Source organism: Syngnathus scovelli, chromosome 16 (assembly GCF_024217435.2).
Source record: "Syngnathus scovelli strain Florida chromosome 16, RoL_Ssco_1.2, whole genome shotgun sequence".
Lineage (NCBI taxonomy): Eukaryota > Metazoa > Chordata > Actinopteri > Syngnathiformes > Syngnathidae > Syngnathus > Syngnathus scovelli.
Window position 1 is genome coordinate 7,065,267 of NC_090862.1, and position 13,564 is coordinate 7,078,830.

The window sequence follows — 13,564 nt, forward strand, 5'->3', positions numbered from 1 at the left end:
TTTTTTCGCCGGCATGAATCCACGCTCACCCGTAATAAAGGAACCCTTTTCGTTTGGTAAATGGCTAATCGTATGCTAGCTAACCAAGAGTATGGACATGAGCATATTTCATGATTGGGGTCTCCTTTTCTCTTTGACCTTAAAAGACATTTACTTCCTATCACCCCCCCCACCACCACCACACACACACACACACACACACACCCTCCCACTCATTTGACCTCTGACAACAGAGGGGGCCAGCCTATTGATTCCTTGGCCTTGAACTTGAATGTCGGGGGTTCACTGAGACGCCAATCAAAGGGACATTGTCTCCCTGCAAGAAAGACAAATTGCGGAAAACAATGCTCGGCGACTTTCCCCTGGCTTCCTCCAATGCGTGAAGGAGCCACTTATCCTCAGCTGTCCGAGACGCTTTGGAGTAGTCGCTGTGTGTGGAATGCATGCATTTCCTGTCCATAGAGGTCGTCCTATTTACGCTGACGGATCACCGGATGATAACCGTCTTCGTACGCCCCTTCGGTGGAATGCAACTAGTGTCATTAAGACACAAAAGAAACACCCCCTCTGCCCCTCCCCTTCTTTCATGACATTAAAATTACATTGCAAAAGAGTATATGTATAGTATAAGTATATATATTTCTGTATAAGTCCTTAAGACTTGATATTCTTTTTTTGCCCTGGAGCAGATTGCGTAATCAAAACTAAGCATCTGATTTCCATTACGTTGAAGAAATTAAATAAATAGTCGCCTAAAGTGTGTACACATACACGCGTCATTAAAAGCAATGTTTGTGTAGGTGGTTGATTAAAAAATTAGTCATGTGGGACAGTTTGGCTACTGTAAATATACACATTTGTGAATGAATATGCTCCTGATTGCTGGGAGATTTATTGCGGTTTAAATGCCCTAAATTAGGGTGTACTGTATAAATTTAGATTCAAGGACCTATTGCAGGAGTGTTCTGGGAAATCTCTGCTCCTGATCACTGGACTTGCTAGACCTGTATGCGCCAAGCATAAAAGAAAAAAGAAAATTACAAACCCAAAATATTCCTTCAAAAATGCAAATAAACATATATTATGTGCTTGCTATAATTAAGAAATTAACTGAAAAATCACCCAAAATTTTATTATCTGGCCTGGCACTTGGGGAGGGGGTGCTCCCGCGTTCCTGCCTCGAGCGCCGCCAATGCTCCTCATATCATATTTTATATTGTCTTGTTTGACTTCATGTTCCACACTTTCTGTGCCTTTCAAGGGCTAACAGCTCAATTACCACAAGGTTGTGCATAGTATCAAAATCAACAGCAGAAATAAAAGCTACAGTAATGTGGTCGTTATACTCATTTCCAAAACAAGACTGGTGCTAACTGGCTCCAAAAAGCCAAAAGGGCAGCTACTGAAGAATTCAGTAATTTGTGGCCACCCTGCACCTTCTCCCACCGTGTTTGGCTGATCTCCGACATCTCAACTTGCAACCAAATTGTCACTCACTCCCGGGCCAAACATATTTCTACTCGCCCACCCATCGCCTTCACGCACGGCCGACGCTCACCTTGAATCGCGCCAGGACCCGATGCAGTAAATATGTCATATTGTCAGCATGCGCCGATCACACCCACTCGCCACAAAAATGCTCTGTCTGCCCCCGAAAAGAGCAAAGTGCTCAAGTTTCACCTTTCGGGACGCATCTGAGGAGAACGGCCGACATTGTTGCGCCACCTGTGCTGACGATGTACTGAAATTTCCCCCACGGTACAAAAATGACATCGTTGTGTCTGCCTGACGCGATGACAGACGTCTGTATCAGTTCAGCGGGTATCAGTTAGTGCACGTTTGTTCTGTCGGCCTCACAGTTCAGATGTTCCGGGTTCCAATCTGTAGTCCTGTGTTGGGTTCATAGAAGGGGGAAAAAAAATTGGTGACCCCTGAAATTTTATTTCTGCTTTTCCATGGCTTTTATTATCCCACATACTGTCTTACTTAATACATACAGATTTTTTTTTTTTTTTACATTGTGGTCATAGCACTAGAATTTTTTTGGGGGCGCATGTTTCATTGTACAGCATGAAACTCTCACGTCAACCTTTTGCACACTTCCCCGTCCAAATAGCCAATCAGGATCCATTTAGACCGCCGTGGCCTGGAACAGGAACTGACAGGCCTGCGCCGAGGTGTTCTGACTCACATGCGAGTCATGGAAGTTCTCAGCGGCGCAGCCATGAAATCCAAACTGCGGTTTCCCCCCCTTTTAGACGCCGCTGATTAGCACACGACCGGCGCAGACGTCCGAGACAAGGCTGTCACCTCGAATTGTCTAATGGACAAAGAGCAAAGTCACCACAGTATGAAAGTTCCATTTCCAAAGCCTTTTTCTGATTTCCTTGCACCAGTTAATACATCAGATCAGTAGTTTATATTGTCCAATCAAAAGCACTGCGCATGAGACAAATGTGCCATTTCTTGGCCAGCCTGTTATTTTTTTCGTCATTTTATTTGTATTTATGCTATGTAAACTTCAGGTCGCCCCCACCCCCCCACCCGGCAGTGGCAGCACTGCGGTTCTGCCACTAGATCACCTTTCAGGAGGCCCACAATTTGCCTGCATGCTTGGGTGGTTTGATTTAAACAAACCAGGCTCTGGGCTTTGTGAGGCCATTAAGGCCACAATCATTGTTGAGGGCCCCCAATCAGAGCGCCCCGCCAAGAGTTTGTCATTTGGATCTGGGCACCGTGTGTGCTTTTTCTCGATACACTGGTACAACTTCAATTTGTTGTGCTTTCAAATCCGGATTTGCCATTGAGATCAATACGCTAGCTTGCTAACTTCGGCTATCCCAATCAGAAAAGATTCATACCGATGCTACGTTTACAAGAACAATTAGCGTCATGATCAGTTGCACTTTTGATTTTTGTTTGTTTTTATGCCACACACTGTGCTGAAAAAAATTGTCTTGTCAATAATTTATCGACTTGAGTTTCATCACATAGTCAACTACAACAAAATTGTTGTTGACTCTCTCGTGTCTTCCCACAACTGTCGGTAAAGCTATCAAACTACGATTGATAAATCCTCCATATTCTTTCCACCCGCTCACGTTTTTATTGAGACATCTGCCTGAAAGGCCAAGTGTGACTCATACGTTTTAACTATCACCGAATTCCACTCAAAGGTTCCCTGCCTAGGAAACTTGGGAGCTGTTTGTTTCACCATAAAAAAAAAATAAAATAAAAAAAAATGCCGACTACTTACATTCCATTTGTTAGCACCTGAGCTCATTTCTGGGTAGATCGACGTTGTTTCCAAGTAGGTGTTAATGACCTGTGCTTCTCGGGCCGCTACCGTAGTCGGTGAATTTCCTTTGGCGAGTAAATTGTTTTCTTTATTAACCGATGATGTCATTCATAATATTGTAATGTTATGCTTTCAAACTTTATTTGCATGAATATAGAAATAGCGCATTTTGTTTCAACTGAATGTGCTGCTTTACAATAAATGGAAGTAACATTGTAAGGCGCAGTCGAAAGCAATTTGAGCAACAATGCTTTCCTCGCAACACCGCATCCACGGACTACACGTAAAGTAACATCTCAACGTGCGTTTGAGCGCCGTCGCTCGGCAAGCGCGCTCTTAAGTGCTCGGCCGGTAAACAAATCCCAGTTTATTAAATACACACTTGTCACTCTCCACTCACCATGCACGGCCAAATTTATTTGGACAAAAGTTGCTCCGCTAGACTTAAGTGTCCCGGGCTGACGCCAAGAGATAAATAGCCCCCCGAATTAGGAACTGGATTGAATTTAGCCGAGGTATGCTTTTAAAAGGCAGATTGCTCACTATCCACGTGGTCTATCTAAGGTCAATAAACCATCAATGAGTGACACGTCTAATTGCTTAATCAAATTGTGCTGCAAAAGTCCGACTACTGTACGTTTTACTCTGGGACCCACACAATATGTTTATTTACTTGGGCATTCAAAAAAGTGGAAACAAACGGAGTGAGAAACAGGGACGGATAAAAAACAAATTAAGCTAGGCTAGCAAATGTGTCATTTTGTTTTGCTAATTTATCCTTCTTTCAATATCACAACTTTTTCTCACCTAAAATATTACAATGACAATTTTTTTGTACTTTATCGAGAAATTGCAATTATTATTCAAATATCCCAGTTTTACCCAACGTAGTGACTCTAATCTTGTAAAATGATTCGAAAAGAATTACGTGTTTTTTATTGGAATATTTCTGTGGCGGGTTTTGCTACAATTTTATGACTTAATCTGTGTAAAATTCTACTTTTTTCTTTTAATAACCTAACCTTTACTGTAATATTGTACATGTTATACGACTTTATTGGGAATAAACAGCAACAAGTTACCATTACGTGGAAGGGGGGGGGGGGTTTATGCTTAGCAACCCGGACTCGACTTTGCGAGACGGAACTCAATAACGAATTAAGCATTCTTTTATACCTTGTCTGTGCTTTGTTTCCTCTTGCTTTTGCCCTCTTTCACTTTGCTTTGCAATCAACTTTTAACATCTCCTGTGACATTAGCATGACAACAGGGAGGGCAGGGGGCACAAAGGGCCCCGCGGCCATGTGACCTAGCGCACATCGGGAGAGGGAGAGTGAGCGGGAGAGCGCGCCCATGCTAATATCTGCAGCTGGGCCTTTTGGTTTTGTTCGGCATGCAGCTGGGCTGGATGAGAGCGCCTGGATTCCAACACACCCCCGTCGGCATAAATCTCGCCACGCTCGAAGCTGCGAACGCGGGCAACAATGCCAGCAGCTCATTCTATGCCAAGTGCGGACGAGGCCGCGCACAACTAGATTGTTGTTGTGTTTGTGACAACTAAGACGTTTTTTGTTTTTCCCCCATCCCCCCTTGTCCCGCGGGATGCATATATTTGTCATTTATCTCCTTAAATGAAAACTCAGACGCTGCTAATTATTCCTTTCAGTCCCGCTGGTATTGTCTATAGGGCAGAGCCAGACAAGATGGTGTCATGTGTCAAGCCCGAGACTCACGTTGAGCGTCGCTAAATGACGTGAGCCTTCATGACAGCTTTGCTATATAGTCAAACACCATTTATTGTGTGGAAATGCTACAAACCACCCACAATTGGTGAAAATCAGCCAATTAGACAGACCAAATAAAAAAATTAAAGATAGGAGATATTTAAAACTTATTAAAACACAGTAGGTGCATTCCCACTCAAGCTTGCACAGAGGCCAAGCGTGCTTGCTTCAAGCACTTGATTTGTCACACCCGGTTTAAATTGACCGTAAAATGGCGTAATAAACAAGAAAATTAAGAATTTTAAACTCCAACTTGTTCAAACAAATTATATGAACTGGTCTTACAAAAGTCCTGTTCATATCGTCGCCCAACCGTTTTTATTCCCCCTCCCGCACAACGCCATCACTGCGTCATTATGTTCATCCATTGAAACCACCAAAGCTGCCACAGACACAAACTTGCCCCAGAAACATTTGTCCCCAGCTTTCCAGGCTGTCATTAATAAACCCATAAAGAGGTCTTTATGTGCGAATGGACACTGTCACTTTTTTTGCAGTCGCAACTTTGACTCGGAGATGAATGCTGCGAGCTGAGCCTGAATGCATCGCAGCTGGGCGTGAGTCGGGGCGCTGGTGACAGCGGGTACCATGGCACAAATCCCGTGGCAGAAAGGGCATCTTTGTTTGGCCCAGGTGCTGTGTGTGGATGCACGGCCCTACACATCCTGCACCAGCTCATTCATTATTCATGAGGCGTACATTTGAAATCATGAGCTTCCTGTCAAAAGCCAGAAAGGAGCAGCCTGACCAAGTGGGCGGCAGAGAAATAATGGAAGCATGGGACACTTTCAAAGACACAACGTGAAAGCTGTTGTGGCGTGGGCGACCATTGGAAACTTAAAGTGCAACTTATTTTACATAGAAAGCAATGGAACTTTACTCACTTTCTAATTGAGATCAAATATTTGGAAAAAACAGCCTTGTCAAACATTTCACAGATAATATTTAGGTAACCTTTTTACGGTCTAAAATCTAAATTTGTTTGGAAACAATGCAATACTAAGTCCTGTGAGATTTGCGCGCATTGAAATTTGCGGACTTTTCTCATCAGATGTGTGTAATGTGAAATTTGCTGTCTTTTGACTGCCAATCATGTTTTGCCCAGCTTTTAAAGTGTCAACCAAACAAAAGAATGCTCCCACGAGAAGGCCGTGTGATTACAGGAGGCTTACAATAATCTATGTGTGGAAGCGTAACCTCCCTCAAGCCTTTGTGACTCAGCGCAAGATGAAGCCTGCACAATTAAGCCATTTTGTTTCACAGCCCGACTGTTTATTTGCATTATCTAGAGCCGCTCTCAAACTGGGCAGCCCCCCGCCCTGCAAAACCTCCACCCACCTCAGGTTCTCATCAGTGCAACGGTTTCCTAGGAAACAACTCAGTCTTGGGGGTCAGACGGGTCAGTGCCTAAATATGTGATCAGACGACTAGAGTTACTCCACATCGAGTTTGACCCATTCTGTGATGCTGGTAGTATCTCAAAACAAAGGCAAGTTAGCAACTAGCCAGAGTCAACTGCAGCGCTCACTCACTGAGATTTGCAGAAGTCGGCCAAAGTCTCATGAGATTAGAGGTCTTAGCCTTAATCATGTGAACCCCTTTTTAAAAGTGTTGTGAGAATTTTTGAAGTCTTTGCCAAAGTCTCATTATTTGCAGGTTTCAGGACCTTTCCAAATTCTCAACCAAAATCTCGTTAGATTTGCTGGAATTTTTGGTCGAAGTTTCCTCAATGTGGTTTTGTGTGATTCCATCAATCATTACATACACCAAAACTAGGCAACTTTAAACCAGCGGGGCGCATCATCTCCACCAGAAGGCATCCTAACCTCCAAATAAGGAGCCATAGCCTGAAGCAGCTCATCCCGCCAGCCAGCCAGGCAGTAGGACCCACTGGTGAAACAATCGTCCCACGCAGGGGGCACTGCAGGTGGGCACATTAGCCGTTTAAATAGACATTTCTGCTGAGCGTCTGTGTCACGGCTGCCGCGGGGCTTGAAATGATCAGCGAGAGAGGGAGAGCGGGGGCAATTTGACACAGCCAGGGGGGGTGGTATGAGGTAGACAGGATTTGGTCAGTGAAACCCCCTTATCAGGGCTTTACAAGGATGAGACCGGATAGCCGCTTAAGCAAATCCCCGTGTTGTGATCCTACTCAGGATAGATATGTCAAAATAATAACCAGTCAAAATACAGTCAGCAAAGTGAGCGGATAAGCCTCAAAAGTCAAACAAAACTAAAACCAACTATTGAAGATACTATAGATTTTTAAAAAGATCCTGTTGTGACATAGAATGCAATGAAATTCCCCTTTGCTTATTGTTTAACAGAAAACATTGACATTATTCACAGTGTTCGGAATGACCTGCAGCTATTTGATGCTCCTTGGAGGATTACAATGCTCAAGTCTAGGGGCATGGAAACGTTTCTGGTGGTCTGTTTGGATCATGCACCACTTCAGTCTGGAGATGTTTTAGTGATTGATTTGATAGCTGAAAGTCAGATCAGAGATTCTGGATTTGGTCTTGGTCTTTGGTTTCTGATGCGTTGAAAGTTGACCTGACCAGAACTTGGCAGATGCTAGTGTAAGGATGTGGCGCTGTCCCGTGTCCTCATTCCACATTGTAAACCAGCGAGCCCCCCCACCCCCCATGGGCCACATATGCAGTCATAAGACCCGTAAAGAATGGCATCAGTCACAGTTTAATGGTGTCAGGATTACGGTGCCCTCGTTTCTTTCACGCCACTTGAGCCCGAGGCTGGATGCTGATCTCCAAGCAGGAGCTGCCTTCGTCGTCTCCTTCTTGTTCTTCCCTCGCTTATTGGGGCCTGTGGGAAAGACTCAGCATGGGGGCCACACACCAAAGGGGCAGGGGCACCCCGCTGGGTGTCATGCTACTTATCGGCATCAATTTTGTCAAATTAGCAAGCAATCTGAACTCTTGTTCTTTGAAAGTGACCCTAATCACGCCGAGAGCATGGAGGATCCACTTCGGACCACGGCTGGGGAGACCCTATCCCCCCCCCAACCCTTAAGGCACCCTTCAATTCAGGAGATGAAACATTCCTGCATCTCCAGGGTGGAAGTCAGTTCTTTTTAAAAAAAAATTATAGATCAGATGATGTAACCACATAATGGGCAAACAACTATTAATACAAAATGTATTTTTACTCATCTAAAACAACGTGACTAAATTAAACACTTTGACGTAAACCCCCGCATTGTATTCAATAGCAATTGATTAGCTGCCAAACGTGAATCATTCTTTAAAATGAATTTTATTGTGCTTGCATCACAACATGGCCGTAGAATTCAACCAGGAAGCCCTCGCCGACGGTAGACGCCGAGAGGCTGCTATCTGATCATGGCGACCACTTAGTAGCGACTTGTGTTTATGCATTAACAGAGTAGAAATAATCAGCTGTGGCCTTTCACAAATCAAATTCCCTCGCCAGTTAGAAGGAGATTTCATAGAAGTAGCAGCTAATCTTCTTCGGCCATCTCCGCAACAGCCACTTAAACTCGGACCCCTTCTTTCTGTTTCTGTGCGAGCGTCCTGGCAAATGGCCCATTCAGGACATTTGACCCTCTGGGTATGGCCACCGTCTTCTTCTTGAGTGTGTTTTTTAGGGCTAACACTTTTCCTTTCGTATCGGGGCTAAAAGGCTACCCCGAAAAGTGCAGGGGGGTGGAAAGCCAAATATTTGTAAAGGTCTCCTGGACGCCTGTTTGCATAAAAAGGTTCCACAGGCGTTTGCATCAAACTTGGACGCTGGAGACCGCAAGAGCTGTTTTGGTTGCCGTTAAAGTGCCTTGCTGGACTCTTACGAGTGATCTGATGGGAAAAAATGCAAAGTTTTAGGTCAAGTGGAGTGAATGGATTCATACTCTGGGAGGCGTCGTGGAGATTATTAAATTGTATTTAGTATTGCTTAAATCAGTGCAGATCAGACTTGAAGGGAATTACTTCAAAACATTTCAAGTTACAGTGCGAAGATGTTTTGAGTAGCTTCACCGCCGAGGCTGAGCTGCCACCGGGGAGGCGGATGTGTTGGGAAAAGCAAGCGGCCCTTTACGACATTTTGAGGAAAGATTTTTTCCTGAAACGAGGCCTCCATGACTTTAGGTGCATCCGCGGGGAGTCATTTTGTCACGTGTCACGGGTTTTGATTTAGCGCTACATTTTCTTCCTGGTGTGTGGCTTTGTTGCATCTTTATTGGGGTTTTCCAAGCAATGAAGTGTAGGATCGAAGCATGAGAAGATAATCAGGAATGGCAGGTACGTCAAGTACAGTGCAAGTTTTGGCGTCTTGCGATCCGACAAAATGAATGTCAGGCTTTCTATCTGCACTTTGACGTTCTCGTGGTCAGTATGGCACCCCCGCTTACTTTCCGAGGTGACCTCACCTATCAGTCCTCACTCATGCAAACAATGGCAGCATCATTGGTGGTTCTCACAGCCCCCCCTTCTTGTATTCCCTGCATAGACAACAGATAGAGTTGCAAATGTGCACTTGTACGAGTCCAAGTAGGAGAGGGTGGGACATTGGTGTTGTTCCTCCATTAATTGATCGCCACTTGATCTCGTATGGTGAATCGGGCCCGGTCTCCAGGGCTGAGCGCAGGTCTTGGTGATACGTGTGGGAACCAGAGCGGAGGGCGCCGAGGCGCACCTGCCAAATGGCCGTTTTGGACTATTCCCCCAGCACTCTTGCTATTGTTTGACATTTATATTCAGTTTCCTTCTCGGATAGCCACACCATCCAGAACCAGGACTGCTCTGCTTTCAAAAGATGGACCCTCAACGACGGGGTCACTCGTATCTCAAGGCACCAGTGTATTTGTTTTAGGAAATGCAGACACGTCATGGATTAGTTGCATTAAAAAGGAAGAAGGGGATGTAACCTGCAATTAGCCTTAATGACAGCCCAATGCCCCGTGACCCTCATTTGGGGTCCGGCACTATAATCAAGGACCTGTCAGTGTGGGGTCTCGTTTCCACCAAAGGTGAACGGTGAGATGAAAGCAGCAGGTGGGACAGTTTCAAAGTCAAATGACAGGCAGGTGCAGTAAGGTGGAATGCACACAGTAGCCCAAAAACGCTATTGTCAGCACTTTGGTCAGTCTCGCGTGGGGAGTAGACGAGAAAGCGGGAGGAGCCGCGAGATGGGATGCGTGGAGTCGTCGGCGGGGGCTCGGAACGGGGAGGGAAAGAGTCGGAATTACCAAATTTAAATAAAGTAAACTTTCCGGCCATCTGGCCAGTGTTTGGGATAGGGAGAGGGAGGGGTCGAGAGCCTTGAAGACCGACCGAGCGGCAATGAGGCACTTGAGTTAGCGAAGAAGAGAAGAAATTGGGAGTGGACTGTATTTGTGTCATCTTAAAGGAATACAAACAGTGATGAGCACTCCAGATTGATGAGCCACTCACAACGCCGCCCGCAGACAAAGGAGGTAGATCTACAGACATGCATCGCCACCCTGGAAAAGTGACGCATGGGCCGGCGAGCGGAAATGGCATCAGTTCAACCCCGAGTGAGCTTGGTGGCGGTTTTGCGGGGTTGACGTATCCCTTAAGCAAACCCTCTGAAATGAAGCACAAAACAAGGTGTCAGGCGATGATTGATCAGCGTGGCGGTTTTGTCAAAATTCAGCCGTCCTGGCAGCCCCGCCTCCAGGCACTTCCTATAATCAAAGGCCATGCCCACCCAGGGCTAATGAGACATTAAGCAAACGTCAGGTTGGGTTGGGGGGGGGGGCTGATTTAAAGCAGACCTGTGCAAAACAAAAGGCGCAAATGGAGAGATTCAAATCAGTATGGAGAGTAACGCAACAGTGGCTGGGATGAATCAGATGGGGAAGGCCGAGGCGCCGTCGCTTTCCCATGGCTCGGACGGGAGAGCACACCTGGCCTGACAAAGCCCAGGAAGAGAGCGGGAATGCTCCTCCCCCCATTCCCCTGTTTGGGGGAGGTCATCATGAGGCATTCTGTCTCATCAAGTCCAAAAATCGCAATTGCTCTGCATTGCCACGGCGTTTTCCTGCCTCTCCTCCTGTATCTGCATGAACATACCCCACCCGCCACCCCCGTCCCATACTGTCACTTCTCACACTTGCCACCTCTGGAGCGCCCGAGCTGGTTTCAATTTGATCCCTGAGCAAAGTTAATAAGTTTGAGATCAATTCTGCTCAGCCTGACTGGAGCTGATTTGGGGGTGGGGCGGTGTACACTTTCGCCCCCCTCCCCTGATTAGCCCTGCTCCTTAACTTCACTGGCAAAACACAAAGAGCCGGTCTGTTCCCCCCACCACCACCGCCCCCACCTCAGCCCTAATGCAGCGTGACCCCATGCAGAGGATCATTATTAGTCCGAGAGTTCACGTTACTGGTGAGCCAGGTAGTCGAGAGAGATAATAGTGACGCACGGTAGAATTATTGAACATCTCCATATCGCTGATACGTTGCAAATGACATCATAGCCTTCTAAAAAAAGCAATCTATTTATGATAAGAAAAATAGCACACTGTATTATTGTACTTTTAAAAATATGGCATATTTAATGTAGCGATTTATTACCACTTTATCACACGCTAGTCGTTCTTTGCAGAGGATAAAGAATATATGCCAGTAAATCTTGTCAGATTATGCTGCTTGTGAGTTGAAGTCGCTACCATCATACAGCACTTATAGTGTATCTCGAGTTTTTGCTCGTAAGTCAAAGCAAAAAAGAAAATCATTGTATCGTGAATAAGTCCAAAGTCGGTTCATGGATAAGACAGCATTGTGCTCCAGGTCTCATTATTCATAGTCAAGTGCCGGAGCCGTTTAGTTAAACAAACTTCAGCCCGAGCTAATATTCGTCCATCCGTAACGTTTGCCAACGGCCGTGATGTTGGTAAGCACCCGTCGGGTCGTCATTAACCAGCTGGAAGTGACTATGCAAGCCCTTCTGCTTCCCGCCGCATGATTGGGGGCTACCCCCAGTAACCTAACGCACAGGCCAATTACAGCTAATTTAAGACTAAAGCAATTTGGACAGATTTTGGGGGAAATTACTGTAGAGGTCTTGTTGCCGTCGCCCGACACAAACGAGAGTGGGATATTTTGACAGGTTTTTACCACAAACCGCTTCACTGATACTCCGAGGCAGAGGTTGCGCGGTGCCTAATATCCATGTGTTGATTGGGTCTAAAGTCAGGGGGTTAAGGAAGGTCTAGTTAGCCTCGGCTCGGAATTACCGCAGAGAGAGGTTAAGCAAAACAGCAGGCCTTCGTCCCACCTGTCCGCCAATTACGGCTACATAAACACGACGGCATGCGCACGCATAAAATAAATGGACCTAGGTGGTCGGACTTCCCCAATTAAGGATTTTGACAACTGGGGACTAGCGTGAGGAATAGCGCGCTACAGTAGCAACTGCGTTATGGCTTTTTGTTCTCTGATACAGACACATAAGGCTGTGGTCCTCAAACTCTTCTGTGAGGAACAAATAATATTTCCAAGCATGATTCAAACCTTTTCAATAAAATAGCAGTGCTAGCAATACTAAACTTACATTTAAATTGACTTATGGTCAGTGTTGTTTTGCCTCTGGCGTGGTGGTTTTTCCCAAATCAAATTAGAAGGAGAAGACGATGCCAGAGAGAGCAGATGATTTTCACAGATCATGTTATCTGAGTGTCAGGTCAGTCGAGTCATGTAGCCAAAACTCAAAATAGATTAAAATCTTGGTCTCTTGGCTATAAAATGAACTTTAACTGTTGTTACAGATCTCTGGCTATAACTGACTGTATTCTCATAGAATGTCAGAACAGGAAGCAGGTCAGACTGTGGGTTGGCTCACGCCGCAACTAAATCTTTTCAGCTAGGTGCGAGGAAGACATGGTCACGTCACTGTCGTGGGGACGGTCTACTGACGACACACTGTCTATTTCTGGGACAGCTTATAAACGCCTCAGTCGGGTCCATACGAGTCAAAATATCTTTGTTGTTACTGCTGGGTACACCCAGCTTTACTTGACTGCTAATGACACAAGCTAATGCGTATACCATGGCATTGTCTCGAGATAGTAACAAGGAAGATTTTGAAATTTGAAATGAGCAGTGCCTTCATTTATTTAGGTTTGAGGTTGAGTTTTCGTGACAACCCCCCGCCCCCCGTACGCCACAATTAAGAGCAGCGAGTGAATGCCAAAAACGTCTCCTCCTGGCAAGATGGAGGCAGGCTGACATGTCAGCAGCGAGTAAAAACACAATCCGTCTCAACACGGTAGTCCCAACGCGCCGCATCACTCTGCTTGCTTTGCACTGAGTCGTGCACGTTCACACAGCGGGGAAACAGGAAAGCCTCATCAAGGCGGCGTTTTCACAGCGGCATCGGTGGCCCGCTGTCTGACGTGATTTTTTTTTTTTTCCTTGAGAACTCGCTCAATAAAAGAGCCGGTTACTCCCAAATGGCACTTTGTGGAGAAGATTGCTCCAGAC

The 13,564-nt window shown here is 45.7% G+C and overlaps 1 long non-coding RNA gene across 2 annotated transcripts in view; it reads left to right on the forward strand.

Moving 5' to 3' along the window:
- LOC125984232 (uncharacterized) overlaps positions 1-13,564 on the forward strand; it is a 65,575-nt gene that overhangs the window by 15,602 nt on the left and 36,409 nt on the right. The window lies entirely within an intron of this gene.